Source organism: Hyperolius riggenbachi, chromosome 12, assembly GCF_040937935.1.
Source record: "Hyperolius riggenbachi isolate aHypRig1 chromosome 12, aHypRig1.pri, whole genome shotgun sequence".
NCBI classification, from domain to species: domain Eukaryota; kingdom Metazoa; phylum Chordata; class Amphibia; order Anura; family Hyperoliidae; genus Hyperolius; species Hyperolius riggenbachi.
In genome coordinates, this window is record NC_090657.1 from 85,940,940 (window position 1) to 85,957,042 (window position 16,103).

Below are 16,103 nucleotides of genomic sequence, written 5' to 3' on the forward strand. Positions count from 1 at the left end.
TAACACAGGACACATTACCCTAAGTTCACTCGTAAGCCATATTTCTTAAACAGAACTCAAATTCTTTTCAAGTTTTTTGAAATGTTCTACAGTATCTTCACCTGTCAGAAATATATCATTTAAGGAGCATTGGGTATGTGGAATGCCTTGTAGAATTTGATCTATGGATCTTTGCCATAACAGCTTCTGTTAACCTGTTATGGAGATAAAGATCTTTATCTATAATGATTGCAAGATAGTGTCTAGTATTTTCTTCTCCATCTATTTGTTGGTATGCTTGTGGGAGACAGACCCTTCTAAATATTTCTTATTACAGGATTATTGGAGACTTTACATTCTCTGCAGGTTTGGAATTAGCTACGGTATCTTATTTTTAAAACAGGTATAACTGTAACCATAGTAATCGAGGATTTTTTTTTTTTAATTACTATTAAGTTTGTCTTGAAAAGCTAAATTATGGGGATGATATAAGAGAGCCATTTCTGGTATAGCAAAGTATATTAGGTATAAAATATAAAACAGAGCGCTCACTATAATTCACATATGCAAAGTGAATGGACAGATATTAGTAACAACTATAGGATACACTTTTATGTGTCTTATACACCTGTTAAGACAATGCACCAACTTGAATGCAATATTATTGCAAGAAAGAGTCCAAGTTCAGCAAACATAGTCCAGGGTTTGTAATTAACGCATATTCAAGGTTTGCACTCTCGGACTCTTCAATCTTTCTATGCACAACACAATGCAGCCCCCCCCTTCAGGGTATGACTCACCAGATCCTCTGCTCTGACCGACCAAATCATGCCTCCGGGATGTATGGCCCCCCCTTCCCTGACGCCTCTGTGGCAAGCTGCTTTCTTCCTCCATATTTACTTGTTTTCCCGGTTCAGATCACCACAATGTACCTCCACATCTGAATCAAAAAGAAGCTGCGATTAGGGCAGCAGATGGTTATAGAGCGGCCACTCGGGGACTGGGCCCACCGGTATCTTTTTGTAAGCCTATGAAACGCTTGCCAAGTTTTTATTGAAGACTTTTAAAATTTTATAATAAGCGATCTGCACAATTGGAAGTGGTTTCCCCCTTTCCTTTCCTTCTTTTTAATTCACATGTGGATGTACATGGTGGTGATCTGAACCAGGAAAACGAGGAAATGTGGAGAAAGGCAGCTTGCCACAGAGGCGACGGGGGAGGCCATACACCCCGGAGGCGTGATTTGGACGGTCAGACCAGAGGATCTGGTGAGTCATACCCTGAAGGGGGGACTGCATTGTGTTGTGCATAGAAAGATTGAGGAGTCTGAGAGCGCAAACCTTGAATATGAAAAGTATATTAGGTAATGGGTGGCGATGAAGTGAATGCTCAAGTCACTCTTGAAATTATGTTATCATCAAGTATACAAAGATCGAAAATCGGCATTATCAATTGGAATACGGAAATTGGAATTCAGTGGAAATCCGAGTTACCGCAGCTCAGTAATTTTAGCCCAATCCCAGAACTCTTAAGCACTGGACCAATCGGAGAATGCAGAATTTTTCCACAAAAATCGGTTGACCGCAGTCATTTTAGACCAATCACAAGATTCCGATTTTCTGATTTTTTTTGTTTTGTTTTGGAGGGGGGTCATTTTTTGCAGAAAATTACCACAAAAAAAAAAAAATACTCCACGGAAATGGGAACATCGGAAAAATGGAAATCAGAATTTCCACGGAATCTCTACTGTAAGGTAAAGGCCAGACTTTTTGAAATTTGGACTGTGAATTTACATCAAGATAAAGGTTAGCTTTAAAGTTAAACTCCAGCCAAACGTATCACCAACGTCTTGTAAGGAAAACAGTCAATATATTTGGGGGGTTTACAGCTGAATGTGCCCTAATTAGGATTTTATTTTCATGTCCTAAAAGTAAAAAAAGTAAATTTTATCAGGAAAATAACAACAATAAAATTATAAAAAAAAAAAAAAAAAAAAGTCACCAGCAGCGATCAGAGCCCACTAACAGAAATCTCTGTTGGTGGGCAGAAAAAGGGACAAGATTTATTTGTTCATTTATGTTGCGCAGTTGTATGGCTCTGCTATTAAAGCTGCAGAGCACCATTTTGTAAAAAATAGCCTGATCACTAGGGGGTGTAAGCGTGTGATCCTGAAGTGGTTAAAGGTGGGAGAGAGTCTGTAAAATGCATAAGCTATAGGCTATCTATACACCAGTGGTTCTGAAAGTGTCCTTGTTAAGAAGACCTTGGGTTACACTCCCTAACACCGCCTAATGAGCAAGCCTTAGTGGCTGCAGTTCAAGCCCTTTGAGTCTGCCAGGAGAAAAGCGCAATATGAATGTTATCTGCCTTGGCTTGGCTTTAGAGGCATAAAGAGATGATGTGCATATTCAGGAGTGATGTATCATGTCACATGTTAAAACACAGAAATATTTTATGAAAATGACTGACTATGGTCATATATGTAATATATTTGATATATAAAAAAAAATCCTAGAACATGGAACAGGGCCAACCAAGGACTAGAACAGCTATGCGATGCAAAAATAAAAAACCTGTTGGAACATCTTGGAACTAATGAGGTTAACTAGCAACAATTTAATAATATAACGGAGTATGAAAAAGAGTCAAGTAAAGATGGGGGGGGGGGGGGGGGGGTACATCACTTGTGAGACACAGCACATGCAAATAATGCTATAGCTAAAGAAAACTGTTGGCAGGTTTGCCATGTGTCTCTTAATCTCTGAAAATCTCAATTACTGGTTTGCAGGCAAAAGCACCGCTCTCCCCATTCCAGCTCTTGCTGGGGGACACTGTAGTTCTATCTCCTCACCCATGATTGGCAAGCCCGCTCACTCACCACCATGCATGGAGCTAGGCTGAAATCACCTCAGTACCAAGGAAGCATAGAGCTGGATGGGCAGGCTTGTTGGACGGGCAGGGTCAGTGGAAGGGCAGGCTCGTTGGATGAGCTTGCGCGTTCAATGGGCAGGCTCGTTGAAATATTTATAGAGGAAATGTAACAAAGGATTGAACTTCATCCCAATCAGTAGCGGATACCCTCTCTCCCATGAGAAATATTTGCCTTATCTCAAAATAGATAATTAGAGGGTATGTGTGGCTGATATTGTGGTGAAACTCCTCCCACAGTGTGATGTCAGCACCTAGGTACTGACATCACACTGTTGGAGCCTTGTTGCACTGTGGGAAATAACAGCTGTTTCCAATTGCCAAAAAAGCAGCATCTCCTTCCACAGACATCACCTGCCAGCAGTAAAGATGTCGCCATGTGATAAATGTCAGAATGTAAATCAGGGAGAGGAAAGATTCTACAATGGGCAAACTCTGACTAAATCATTTATACATAATTATTGTAAAAATTAAACTTTTTTTCATGACGTTATTTTCACTGCAGTTCCTCTTGAACTGTTTTTGAAATGTGTTGCTTGCATCAAATTCAAAATCCGCTTTTCAAAGAACAGTCATATTTCTTGGTTTTAACATTTGCAATGTCGTATTAGTACTTTTTTCAATTAAAAATACTATAGGTCAGTGATGGCTAACATTGGCACTCCAGCTGTGGTGGAACTACAAGTCCCATGAGGCATTGCAATACTCAGAGCTCTAAGCATAACTCAGGGAGGCAAAGGCATGATGGGATTTGTAGTTTTGTCACAGCTGGAGTGCCAAGGTTAGCCATCACTGCTATAGGTATATGGTTTGCAAATCATTGCATTCAGTTTCTATTGGCATTTTACACAGCAAACCAGCTGGGGGTGTAGCTTTGTCTAGGGTTCTGTTAGATTATGCACTTGATAACAGGGCTGGGATTGTACTTTCCAGCACCCAAGGCTCACTATAAACACTTATCTCTTCTGAGTCCTGCCACCCTTCTGCTTTTACCACTCAAGGTAAAGGTAAGTTTTAATCCATCATTGTCTCGTATTATATAAATATATAAATCAATAATAATTATTATTATTTCTGATCTGTAATATACCCATCAAGTGATGGGCAGTTTCCTTCTTCCTCTATTACAAACATCTACATTAATGAGGGATTGTTAGGTGTTTATTCAGTGTTACACATTGCAAACATATAGGGAATGTTTCTCATTAGGTTATCAACAATAATTTGGTATGCAAATGGTATATGCAAGGGTTAAAGTTAGGTGGAAGGCAAGCATAAGTGGTAAGCCAATAGAAGGGCAAGAAAATTACTATTAGGCCATATATGTCAAACTCCAGCCCATGGGCCAAATCTGGCCTTCCGAGCCATTAAATTTGGCCCCCAAGTGGTTTCCCCACTTTGCATTAAATTTGGCCCACTCTAGACAACCAGGGAAGCTATATTAGAGGTGAACCCCTAGATAACCAGGGAAGCCATATGAGGAGGTAGGGGAAAAGCACTAAACACTAGGAAACTGTATAGGGCAGGGTTGTGCCCCTAGACACCAGTGAACTGTATAGGTTAAAGAGGAGCTCTAGACACCAGGGAACTGTATAGAGGAGGGAGGAGAGCCACTAGACATCAGCAAACTGTATAGGGGTTGGAGGGGGCCACTAGACACCAGGGAATTTTAAAAGGGAGGAAGGTGGCCAGTAGACATTGAGGTTGGCCCGTGACTAGGTCCCAGTGTTCAATTTAGGCCCACTTTGTATTTGAGTTTGACACCCCTGTATCAGGCGATGAATGAAGTGAGAACTACTGGAGATGTAGGGATTGGAGCAGTAGCAAGAAAGAGGTTGGAGATACTATCAGACAGGAGAGAGGAGTAGTTATGGTTAGTTATAAGGCACTGAGTAAGGTTAGGGCTAGGTTAAGTCTAGGTCAGGAGAGGCCAAGAAGTCTGCATATTTTGTTTACTAATTTCAGCCAGTATCCTGTGTGCAACTTAAAGGAGGAGGATTGTCGCGAAATGTTAAAATTTTAAAAAAAATATGTAAACACATACAAATAAGAAGCAGGTTTCTTCCAGAGTAAAATGAGCCATAAATTACTTTTCTCCTATGCTGCTGTCACTTACAGTAGGTAGTAGACATCTGACATTACCGACAGGTTTTGGGTTAGTCCATCTCCCCATAGAGTACTCTCAGCATAGGCTTTATTCTTTATAAAGACACTCCCTGAAAATGTTTTATACTAAGATGCTGGCCAGCCTCCCTGCACACTTTTTTGGCAGCTGGACGGAGCAACCGCCATTCACTAAGTGCTTTTGAAAATAAAGAAAACCCTGAGAATCCCCATAAGGAGATGGGCTAATCCAAAACCTGTCGGTTCTGTCAGATTTCTACTACTTACTGTAAGTGACAGTGACATAGGAGAAAAGTAATTTATTGCTCATTTTACTCTGGAAGAAACGTACGTCTTATGTGTATATGTTTAGATTTATTTTAAATGTTAAGATTTTCACAACAGTAGTCCTTAAAAGGTTCCAGGATTTTGTCACATACACTATGGGCCCTGTACAAAAATCAGGGTTACTGTAATGGAAGCAATGAACAGGGTTCACATTTCGGCGCCAAAAGTCTTGGTTCAGCGAGAGTGTGAATCTGAAATATGGACTATCTATGCTTTGTATGCAAGGGCAGTAAGATGTATATTTGGTTACAGTGAAACGTCACAAACACTTGTATTTTGGCACATGAACATACTATTGTTGTAATTGGGCTGGTGAGTGTTACATGTGGTTTCAGTAGGTGTGAAATGACTCTGGAATTTATTAATTGGGCTCTAAGGACTTCTTTCAAGCTGCTTGCTTAAGCACTGTGGTACAATAATATTATAAATCCTACCGTAACTGCATATCAGGTAATAATATTATTGCAGTGTAACCACAACCCTTTCAACCACCCCCTTATCCTGACCACAGGTTACGTGGGATTTTCCAGCCCTCGCTTAGCTTCTGCAGTGACCCCTTCATGTATTCGACTGGTGCACTCCTGGTATGTATCCTAATGTTTCTGGCTATGAGCTGGGAGGTGTCTAACTTAATTACTGCGTATTAAAAGGCCGTGTGAGATGCATGCCTAGATAAGTGTTATTCTGTCTCTCTTCATCTATCACTAGCTGGCATTGGAATTTTCCTTGTCTCCTAAGGCCCATCTAACTTCTTCCACTCACAATTAACCAATCAGTGTAAAAAAACAACAACTGGCTCGGAGAACCCTTTTCGCATGGAGATGTGTTATTTCGGACAGCTTTGTCAAGTGCAATCCTAAACATCTGGATCTCATACAATTACTGGGAAAATATGAATTGCATAGACAAAAGCCCAATTCATGCACAAATCCCCTGATCTCCAGCTAATGAGACCTAATGTATTTTTCTTGCTTTTGAACAAATAAACGCAGCTTAAAATACATGTAATGAAAACAAGCAGTGACATTGCTGGGATGAAAAAGAAAACATGAAGAAGAAAAAAAAAGTGCATTCCGTACACATACCCGCATTTAGAAGAGAAGGACACCCTGCCCTGATCCGTATTAGCGACAATGAAAACAGAACACAATTTCAGACTACAGGAGAGATGGGTAGGCTTTTTTTTATTTATTTTTTTTTATTTTTTTTATACCTGTTGTAAATAATAGTGTGTTAACCACTTAAAAACCGCATGGCTCTGGCCCTTTAAGAACCGACATCCTTTTTCAATGTTTACTGTGATTGGCGCACACTGATCACGGGACTCCTGACCAGTGCATGGACCTCAGTGGTCATTAGACAACTGAGCTTAGCAGCAGAGGATGTGACAGAGTTTGCGAGCCGGTGTAGGAAAATGTATTCCTTGTCAGGTTTGTGTAGATTTAAAGCGGATCCGAGATGAAAAACTAACTATAACAAGTAACTTGTCAATATATCTAACTTAGTTTAGATAGTTTACACAGAAAATCTAGCTGCAAACAGCTTCAGCAGTTTATGATTATTTCTTCCTGTGATACGAGAGCAGCCATGTTCTGTTTGTCACATTACACACAGGCAAGCTGATCTGGATCTCCAGCCCTTAGCCTGTGAACATTTCACTCTCCTCCCCTCCTCCCCTCTGAAATCTCTGGCTAGTAACACCTCCTCCTCCTGCCCAGACTGAGCTCCCATAAGCCCTTGCTACATGGGTCTCAGAGTGCCAAGCCACTGGAGTTTAGTTTCTACGTCCAGGAACTAAAATAGGTTAATCAGCTAATAGATTGCAAAGCTCTGATTAGCTGTGATCACATCCTGCTTTGGCGTATGATCATGTCTAGCAAATCAGAGACTTACATATCTATTAAATCAAATATAGCTTTATTGGCATGACCAAGATTCATACAGGCATTTCCAAAGCAGTGGGGAATGGGGACATGGGACAGGATGGGGTACAGTAGGTTAGCAGTTCCTGGACATTTATAGGTTTACAGTTCATTTATGCTCCTCTCAGTCTGTGGCATGTTGTGACATTGTGTGCAGCGATTGTTACTGTGGATTCATCTTCTCCTAGTAGAAAGTAGAGTTTACTATCATCCTCTAATGTGTGGAAGTCTGCAAATAGTTCCAAAAATTTATTGAAGGTTTCCCTGGTTGCAGAATATTTGGGGCAGTGCAACAGGAAGGGATTCTCGTCCGAGGGTCCTCTAGTCAGTGTTGACAGTCCATTCTCCCTGGGTTTGTATGTCTGTCTGTGTCTCCCAGACTATTTGGAGGCTGTGAGCACTCAGTCTATAGACACTCGGGATTTGCCTCTCTGTAGAATCCTGGAGATTTTCCGGGTGTGGGGCCATTTTATATTCTCTATGTAGGGACTGGTATATGGTTAGCTTCGGTGACTTTATTTCACTCCTCCATTTATCTAAATACCGTATATTCCGGTGTATAAGACGACTGGGTGAATAAGACGACCCCCCAACTTTTCCAGTTAAAATATAGAGTTTAGGATATACTCACTGTATAAGACTACCCCTCTTGCAACGCACACCAAATAAAAATAAAAAAAACATCATAACTGGTGCCAAGTATGAACAGATACTGCTGCTGTACTGTGTGTGGTACCCAGTATATAACAGTATACAGATTATTGACTGGTTGGATTGGTCAACTCTCCCTCTCCCTAAGTGCATTGGTAAACTCTCCTTGTCTACCTGTTTATCAGAGCGGTATGGAAGAATAGATTGCGCTGTGCCCATAAAACATGCCTCTTTCACCTGTCTGGCCCGCCCTTGTATCCTATTTACCTCCTTCTCTGCCTCTGAGAGTCAGTAACAGTATAGGGCGTATCACCCATCATCAATGACACCCGGCGTATAAGACGACCCCTGACTTTTCAGATGATTTTCAAGTGTTAAAAAGTAGTCTTATACGCCAGAATATACAGTAGTCCTCTTTCCTCTTGGCTATGGTGTTCTTTATCTGGGCTCTTTGTAGGACCTGTGGATCTGGGTTTGGAGGGAGCAGAGAGTTGACCACTTCTTTCAGGGCACATGGCTTTTCTTCATTGTGTTGGTCATGGTCTTCATTGTGCAACATGGCTTTGTAGTGGGGCGAGTCAGGCCTGCTGCTCTGTAGGTGGGCCCAGTATGACAGCACTCTCTTCTGTATCTCAAGCAGTAGTGGGAATCTACCTGATCAAACTGATCACATGCGTCTCCATTAGTTCTCCTAGACATGGCCATCACTATTTGTGAATTTCTAATGTGGGTGCTGCACAAGGCGGCACGTCTGTTACTTCAAGATGTAGATAATGTTGTCACTCTTTTTGAAGTATGTAAGTAAAAATTTGTATCAGCATGGAGAAAACAAATCCAGATGTTCAGTCTATCTCATTGGAAAGAGGGATTTTAATATATGAACTTTATAAATACGAGTGAATATTCCTGAAGCAAATGTACCGGGTGAGTGAAGGGTGAATGTTAGGTGAATACCCCATTTGTCCTTCTTCCATAATCAGTGCTGTAGTTATTTAGAAAAGGTAGAGTGTTGACACAGTAAAATAAATACATTTCCTTCTGTACTATGAAAGGGATTTGTTCACTGGAGATGAGAACGCTATAATAAAATCTCCACAAGAAAAATAAATAAAAATGTTCTTTTTTTTGGCATTGCACTATGGCTGGAAGTTTTCATTTCTTTATAACCATATTTTATTCAGAGCGGAAAAGCGGCTGGAATCAATAGAAATACCTCCTGTTTTATTGATGGCAATTTAAGCTTGCGTTTTCCTAAAGGAAATGGAAAAACAGGTTTTGAAAAAGGCACGTGTTTATAATAATGGTCATATCATGGAACGTTTGAAGTGGCTGAATCTGGGATTATCTCCAGGATCTGAGGTACTGGACAGATTTATTGATAATGATAGCCGAACATGTTTGCTAATTTTACCCCAAAAATTTGGGAACTGGAAGTTCGCGGCGAGCCCCATGGACTTTAATGGCACGCGAACATCAAAAACTTTCAAGGCATCTCTGCAGCCACAATTTCTTTAAAGCAGATCTGAACTCAGAACTTCCTCTCTGCTCCAAAAGATACGCAACAGCCTAATAAGCTTTAAAGAAAAACATTTCTTTGTTACAGCTGATCTTAATGCTGCAATAATCTGCAACGTGTCTATTTCCTGCTTTCATGGAAGCAGAAATATTGTTAACATCCTGTGTTTACCAATCAGCAGCTCTTCTGTGGCAGGCAGCTAACACAGCTGAATGATCAAATTACAATTTATGCTTAGTCACAGATGTGGGGAAATTAGACAGGCTAAACTCTATCAATACACACAGTGTGCATTTCTCCATGTTTTCCTTCTGTCCTGTGCAAGAGTTCAGGTCCACCTTAAAAAAAGGTGTACAGAGTGTACAAAAACCCAGACAGTGGCATGGAATTTAGAATGTAAGGTGCAGGGACTTTTTCTTCCTATTGTTTGGGGAGAAAAAGTGCGTCTTATATACCGAAAAATATGGTAAGATCTTTAGAATGGCCACCCGTGTTTACCTGCCTAAAACTTGTTATGTCACTTTTGTAATAATAATAATAATAATAATTGCATTATTTGTATAGTGCCTTTCTCCTGTCGGACTCAAAGCGCTTGCGAGGCAGCCACTAGAGCGCACTCAGTAGGCAGTAGCAGTGTTAAGGAGACTTGCCCAATAAACTCCTTATTGAATAGGTGCAGGCTTACTGAACAGGCAGAGCCAAGATTTGAACCCAGGTCTCCTGTGTCAGAGGCAGAGCCCTTAAAGCGGACCCAAACCAAACATTTTTTTTTAATTCAAAATATTTAGTTGCACCACTCTGACACATACAAAGATAAATAAACATTCCTTCAAGCCTATGAGCATCTCAGTGCATGCTTTTCACCCTCCTCTTTTCATAACTAGGGTTATACTGGGGGCAGCCATTAGGAATTCCTCCATTGCCGGACACCACCTACTCCACCAGTCTGCCGGATTCTGTCCCGACAATATGAGGAAGGGAGGGGTTCCTCCAATAAATGTAAAACATTTTATATTTGTCATCATGCAGCTGAAAAAAGGCTGCTATTTATTGTTATAATTTAGAAAATAGATTTCATTTCTGAAATCTTGTATTTTTAATTTGGGTCCACTTTAACCATTACACTATCCAGCCACTGCTTGTACAGACCAAAAATGTGTGTCATTGCAAAATGTATTTCTTACATTTTGAAGCTTTTTGTGACCTGAAATATGTCATGTCACACACATAACACACAGTACCGGGGGGGGGGATCTCTAGCTGCTAGCTCGCCAACTCGGAGCAGTGCTTTTCAGCGCTGCTGAAAAGAGTCGAAGTTTCTTAAAAAAAACACAAAAACACAAAAATTCGGCCTCCAGCAATCGCTGGAAGCCGAATTATATCATTCCCCCACTATCCATGGCGGCCTGGAGGGGGAATTGTAATTCACACGGCCCGGACTTGTGCGGCAGCAGGATCAGCCATATACCGGCTGTATCCTGCGGCCAAGTCTACCGGTGCCGATTTCAAATGTATGCGGCCAACTGCTGGAGGAGGATAGGATGGGGGATTCCAATGGCAATTTTGTGGTTGTAGAAGGCAAAAATGTAACATTTTTGTAATATAATTTAATTGCATATGTTTATTCATTGCATATGCATAGGGCATAAAATTAAACCATTTTATTATTTTACCTCTTGGGACCTATTACAGGTACAGAATAAGTAAGGGAGGGCAGTGTATTATGCAACAGCTATTTTGAGTGACCCAGCACTCTATTATTATTATTACCATTTTGTTTTTTACAGAGCAAATGTAGACAATGCAACAGAATAACCAGGGGTGTCAAACTCAAATACAAAGTAGGCCGAGATTGAACACTGGGACTAAGTTGCAGGCCAACCTCTAGCGGTCACCTCCCTCCCTCATAAAGTTCCCTGGTGTGTAATGGCTCCCCTCACTCCACTATACCGTTCCATGGTGTCTAGGGACCCCCTCCCATATACAGTTCTCTGGTGTTTACTGGTCCTTCCTCCCCTATACAGTTCCTCAATGTCTAGTGGCCCTTCCCCTCCCCTAAACACTTCCCTGGTGTCTAGTGGTCCACCCTCCCTCCCCTATACAATTCCCTGGTGTATAGTGATCCTCCCTCCATCCCCCATACAGTTCCCTTGTGTCTTGCGGCCCACCCTTCCTCCCCTATACAGTTCCCTGGTGTCTAGTGGTCCTCCCTCCACCATACAGTTTACTGGTGTCTAGTGGCCCCCACCCATCACCTATACAGTTCGCCAGTGTTTAGTGTTTTTCAAATACCTCCCCCATATGGCTTCCCTGGTGTCTAGGGCTGCAACTCCAAAATAGCTTCCTGGTGGTCTAGAGTGGGCCAAACATAATACAAAGTGGGGAAACCACTTGGGGGCCACATTTAATAACTAAGGACCAGATATGACTGATGGGCTGGAGTTTGACAAGTATGGTATAATCTATGTTCTCTTGTTAAAACCACCCCATTTAGGTCTGCACTGCACAAATCATAATAAACGTGTATGAATAACTACAAGCAATCAGAAAACATGCCAGGGGCAGATCTGATGTTGAACTCATACTTTGTTGAGAAATTTTAAATTGGTTTTAGTTTTTATTTTTTCTGTAACACGGTTATTATTTGCTTCAAAGAGAATTAGAGACAGAAAAATATACAGCATCTAGATTATTGTCAGACAGTAAATAGACAAAGGTAGTAATAAGATACAGAGAAGGTATGGATAACAACAAATGGGGTACATTTAGTAAGTGCAAAGAAAATGCACAGTGAGACTTTAGCAATGTTGACTTGAAAAGAAAAAGAAAATGGAGATCAAAACAACAAACACATATAATGAAGCCAACTGAGATGGAGCTTATGCCACCATATCCAAAGAGGGAGGTCTGGTTGGTCCCCAAGCTACTCGTCTGAAGACAAAGACTGAGAATTACAAAAAGGAAAGGCCCCATAAGTGTATAAAACATAATAGGAGTTGGTTAGAGCATGATCCCCTATTGGATTGATGCTGTTCCCATGGACCCCAGATCTCATCATAACGAATTTCAGTGTCCCGTGAAGTAGCCATTGGTTTATTCTTAATGATTTTCAGAATACACTTACCAATCAAGTAATGAGTATGAACAGGAACTGCCCTCTAACCATTACCACAGTGGACCAGGAGAACATTCTTCCTATTACTGGAACTACTCCTCGTAGAACATGCAGTGTGCTGCTAAATTAGCACATGTTGACAAGAACAATGCGAGTCCATGAATGCGCACATTGGTTGCTTCTCTGTGTGCATTACATTGCAAGCCACAACAAATGTTTTTGGTTGTGACATATTATAATGCAATGCAATCAGCGGTGTAACTACAAATCATGGGGCCCCTAAGCAAAACTTTTATGGAGCCCCCTTAACTTCTAGGGGACCGCCTAACGCCGATGGGCGTGGCAGCAGCCCCAGGACCGCCTAATGCCAATTGGCGTCAAGTGCTGGGGCTGCAGTTTCCCAGGTAACAGCCATGTGCATGCGCGATCGTTCCATGCCACTTCACGGAACAGTTTGGCTAGCAGGCTGTTTGTAAATGAAAGGGGAAAGAAATCCCCTTTGTTTACATCCTTACAGTGATGCGGTCCCCGGCAGCGCTGTAGGAGATTGGCAATCCCCGGCCTCTGATTGGCCGGGGATCGCCGTCCACTCATAGGCTGATGCCTATGAGAGGCGGAACAGCACGGATCACCATCCTGTTCCAATTCAGAAGACGAAGGGGAGGAGGGAAGGGGAGGGAGGGAGAGAGAGCCTCAGAGGCTAGAAAAAGAAGACAACAAAAAAGGGCCACAGCGATCGGACACCTCAGACGGCATGACCCCCTTAAGGACTAAAAAAGGAGGCGAGTCCGATCGCTGGGCTCCCAAGCTGGGCTGTGCAGGAGGCTGAAAAGCCTGCAGAGCACAGTACTGCAAAAAACAGCCTGGTCGTTAGGGGGAGGGGTTAACACTGCGGTCGTTAATGTTTACAACCCATCTCTTGCCTTCCCTTGGTGATCTGCACAACATGGGGGTCCATCTTACAAGGGTCATATAACAAGCATGGCCATCAGGATCTTCACACCAATATAATGTGTTGCCCCCAAAACACCCAAACTGAAGTATCAGAGAAAGGGATGGTTAGTAGTTGGGGCCCTTTCACACCTCTGCCCCCCAAGGGGCTGCTCCCCCCCCCCCCCCATTTCCCCCCCTGTGTGCAATGCCCCAGTGAGTATCTAGCCTTTATCTTAAAGTATGGGCAAGCTAATTCATCTTAGCATGAAAAATGCAGAGTAGAAGGAAAACCCCAAACCTTGCAAAATAGCTATACACAGTCACTCTCCATGTCCTTTCTAAATGCCCTCGTGGGCCAAGTATGCACCCATAACCGTTGGGTTATAGCGCACCTAGAGTATTTTTTCCCAAGTGATATTTTTCAACTTGTCAATTAAATGTCTTTTAAATCACCAGCAAGCAACTTTTGGTACTTTTTCCAATGCAAAGGGCTAAAAAGTTATTCTAAATAGTAAATGAAAAGTGATCTCCTAGGAGAGAACTCAGTAGAAAAAGTGAATTGCATGTGGGCCATAAAGTGTCAACTCTACACAGAAATGTATCTAAAGAGAATAACAAATGGAAAGTGGAAGATTGTTGCAATCATGAGTCTCACATATTAGAAAAATGAAAAACCTCTTTTTTATGCAAAAAAAAAAAAAAAAAAAAAAAAAAAAAAAAAAAAAAAAAGACTATGTGCTTGACCATTGTGGCCAGTCTGTTAGGGTGAACACACATAAAAACCGTTTAAAAACCAATAATGACACAGTAATGGTCTACCCCATCCACACAGGCACACGCACACGAATTACAGCATTTGGCCAGTGAGGACAAGAAGTTACACACAGCACTTCTCAGCGAACATTATGGAGAATGCTGTATACCAGTTGTGCAGTTAGCCATTTCCCTAAAATGCATCTTAAAGTGTACATGAGAGCAAGAATAAGAAAGATTTTATACTTACCTGGGCTACCTCCAGCCCCCTCAGCACCACTGCATCCCTCGCCATCCTCCTGAGTGCCTCCATTTGGCTGCAATCAGCCCCGTAATTGGCTCAGACGCGTCAGTCAGGCTCTTCTGTGCATGCGCTGACGAGCCCGACTGGTGCAACTGAGCCAGATAAACAGGGCTGATTGCGGCCGAACGGAGTCAATTAGTACGACGACGAGGGACGCGTTGGTGCTCATGGGGCTGGAGGTAGCCCAGGCAAGTATAAAAACTTTCTTATTCCTGCTCTTAGGTTTCCTTTAACTAACTCCATGGACAAATCTATGTTAAAAGAAATATGTGCCGCATTTTGTTCTTTTAACCTTAAATTTGCTAGTGAACTGAATGGGTTCCTTCAAAATGGTCATCAATGCATGCATTTTCCAACATGTCTAGATTGAATGACTCTGGAGTGAACTTTACAGATGCTCATCCAATATCAAATATTAATAAGACACAGATTCACAAAAAAGAAAACATTTTTGGACCAAAATGTAAGATTTGAAAGGGATGAAAACTGACGCATTCGTCCATATTTATTTATTATAATTCAAAAGGAGTTTACTGCAAAGCTTTCAACAATAAACTGCAGTGTAAACATGACAACTGAAAACAGTGATTTTCATAAAAACAAACCTTCTTTATAAGAACCCGTATTTATGGGAAATTTAAAATGCATCTCCAATGCCACAGAAAACCATGATGACATATTTATGTTACTGTTCTACAAGCCAATTTCTAATTTTCTCTTATTCAAATTATTTTTCATTTTAATGAGGGAACGAGCCATAATTTTCTAGACATCCCCAATGCTTCAAATGATGCTTCCTTGTTTCCATGCCAACAGAGCTCAGTGTTTTAAATCCTACAATTTGCTTTAGTCTACAACAAACATTGTAAGTAGTCTGATGAAGTGACGATTGAATGAGTTACGATGTCTCCTCATCACACCGAGTCTGTGGAATATGATGTTGAAGCAGACTAGTGGTCTTATCTTTTGGCCATAAATTAGCTAGCATCCCCGTGAAACCCTCATGATGTTGTAATATTAGGCATCCAATGACTTTTATTATCTTATTTTCTATTTCCAGTGTATAGAAGCTGTGTTCTAAATGTCAGTATACAGGTAGGACTTTATAGCCGAAAGCTTACTGCTTTTTTTCTAAGTAAGCCAATAAATGGTGTCATCCTGATTCAAACTTTCTAACCCATTGTGTAGAAAGCACTCCAGACGGAACATGCCATTACCAGGAAGTGATAGGAAATCAAGTCTTCCCCTCTTGTGCTTGCAACGCGCATATAATATATATATTCTGGAAGCCCGATCCCTAACGGAACACCATGGACTGCTGCTTTACGTGATGCATAAATCTGTCTTAACACAGGAGCAAAATGAAAAAGTCTCCAATTTGCTTCCCTGTCCCTGCTAAGTTAAAACACGAGCGTCTGGTGTATTTCCGAGCTCCATCCGACGCGTTTCGCCAGGATGACTCATCATGAACCCTGAGAGTTTGCCCTACACTCAGCTCGTTAAGTTTCTTAATGACTACATGGGTTGTCCGATAACTTGCAATCCAAAAGC

The 16,103-nt window shown here is 41.5% G+C and overlaps 1 long non-coding RNA gene across 3 annotated transcripts in view; it reads right to left on the bottom strand.

The window, feature by feature from the left end:
• Nucleotides 1–16,103, bottom strand: part of LOC137540734 (uncharacterized) — a 113,002-nt gene that overhangs the window by 52,683 nt on the left and 44,216 nt on the right. The window lies entirely within an intron of this gene.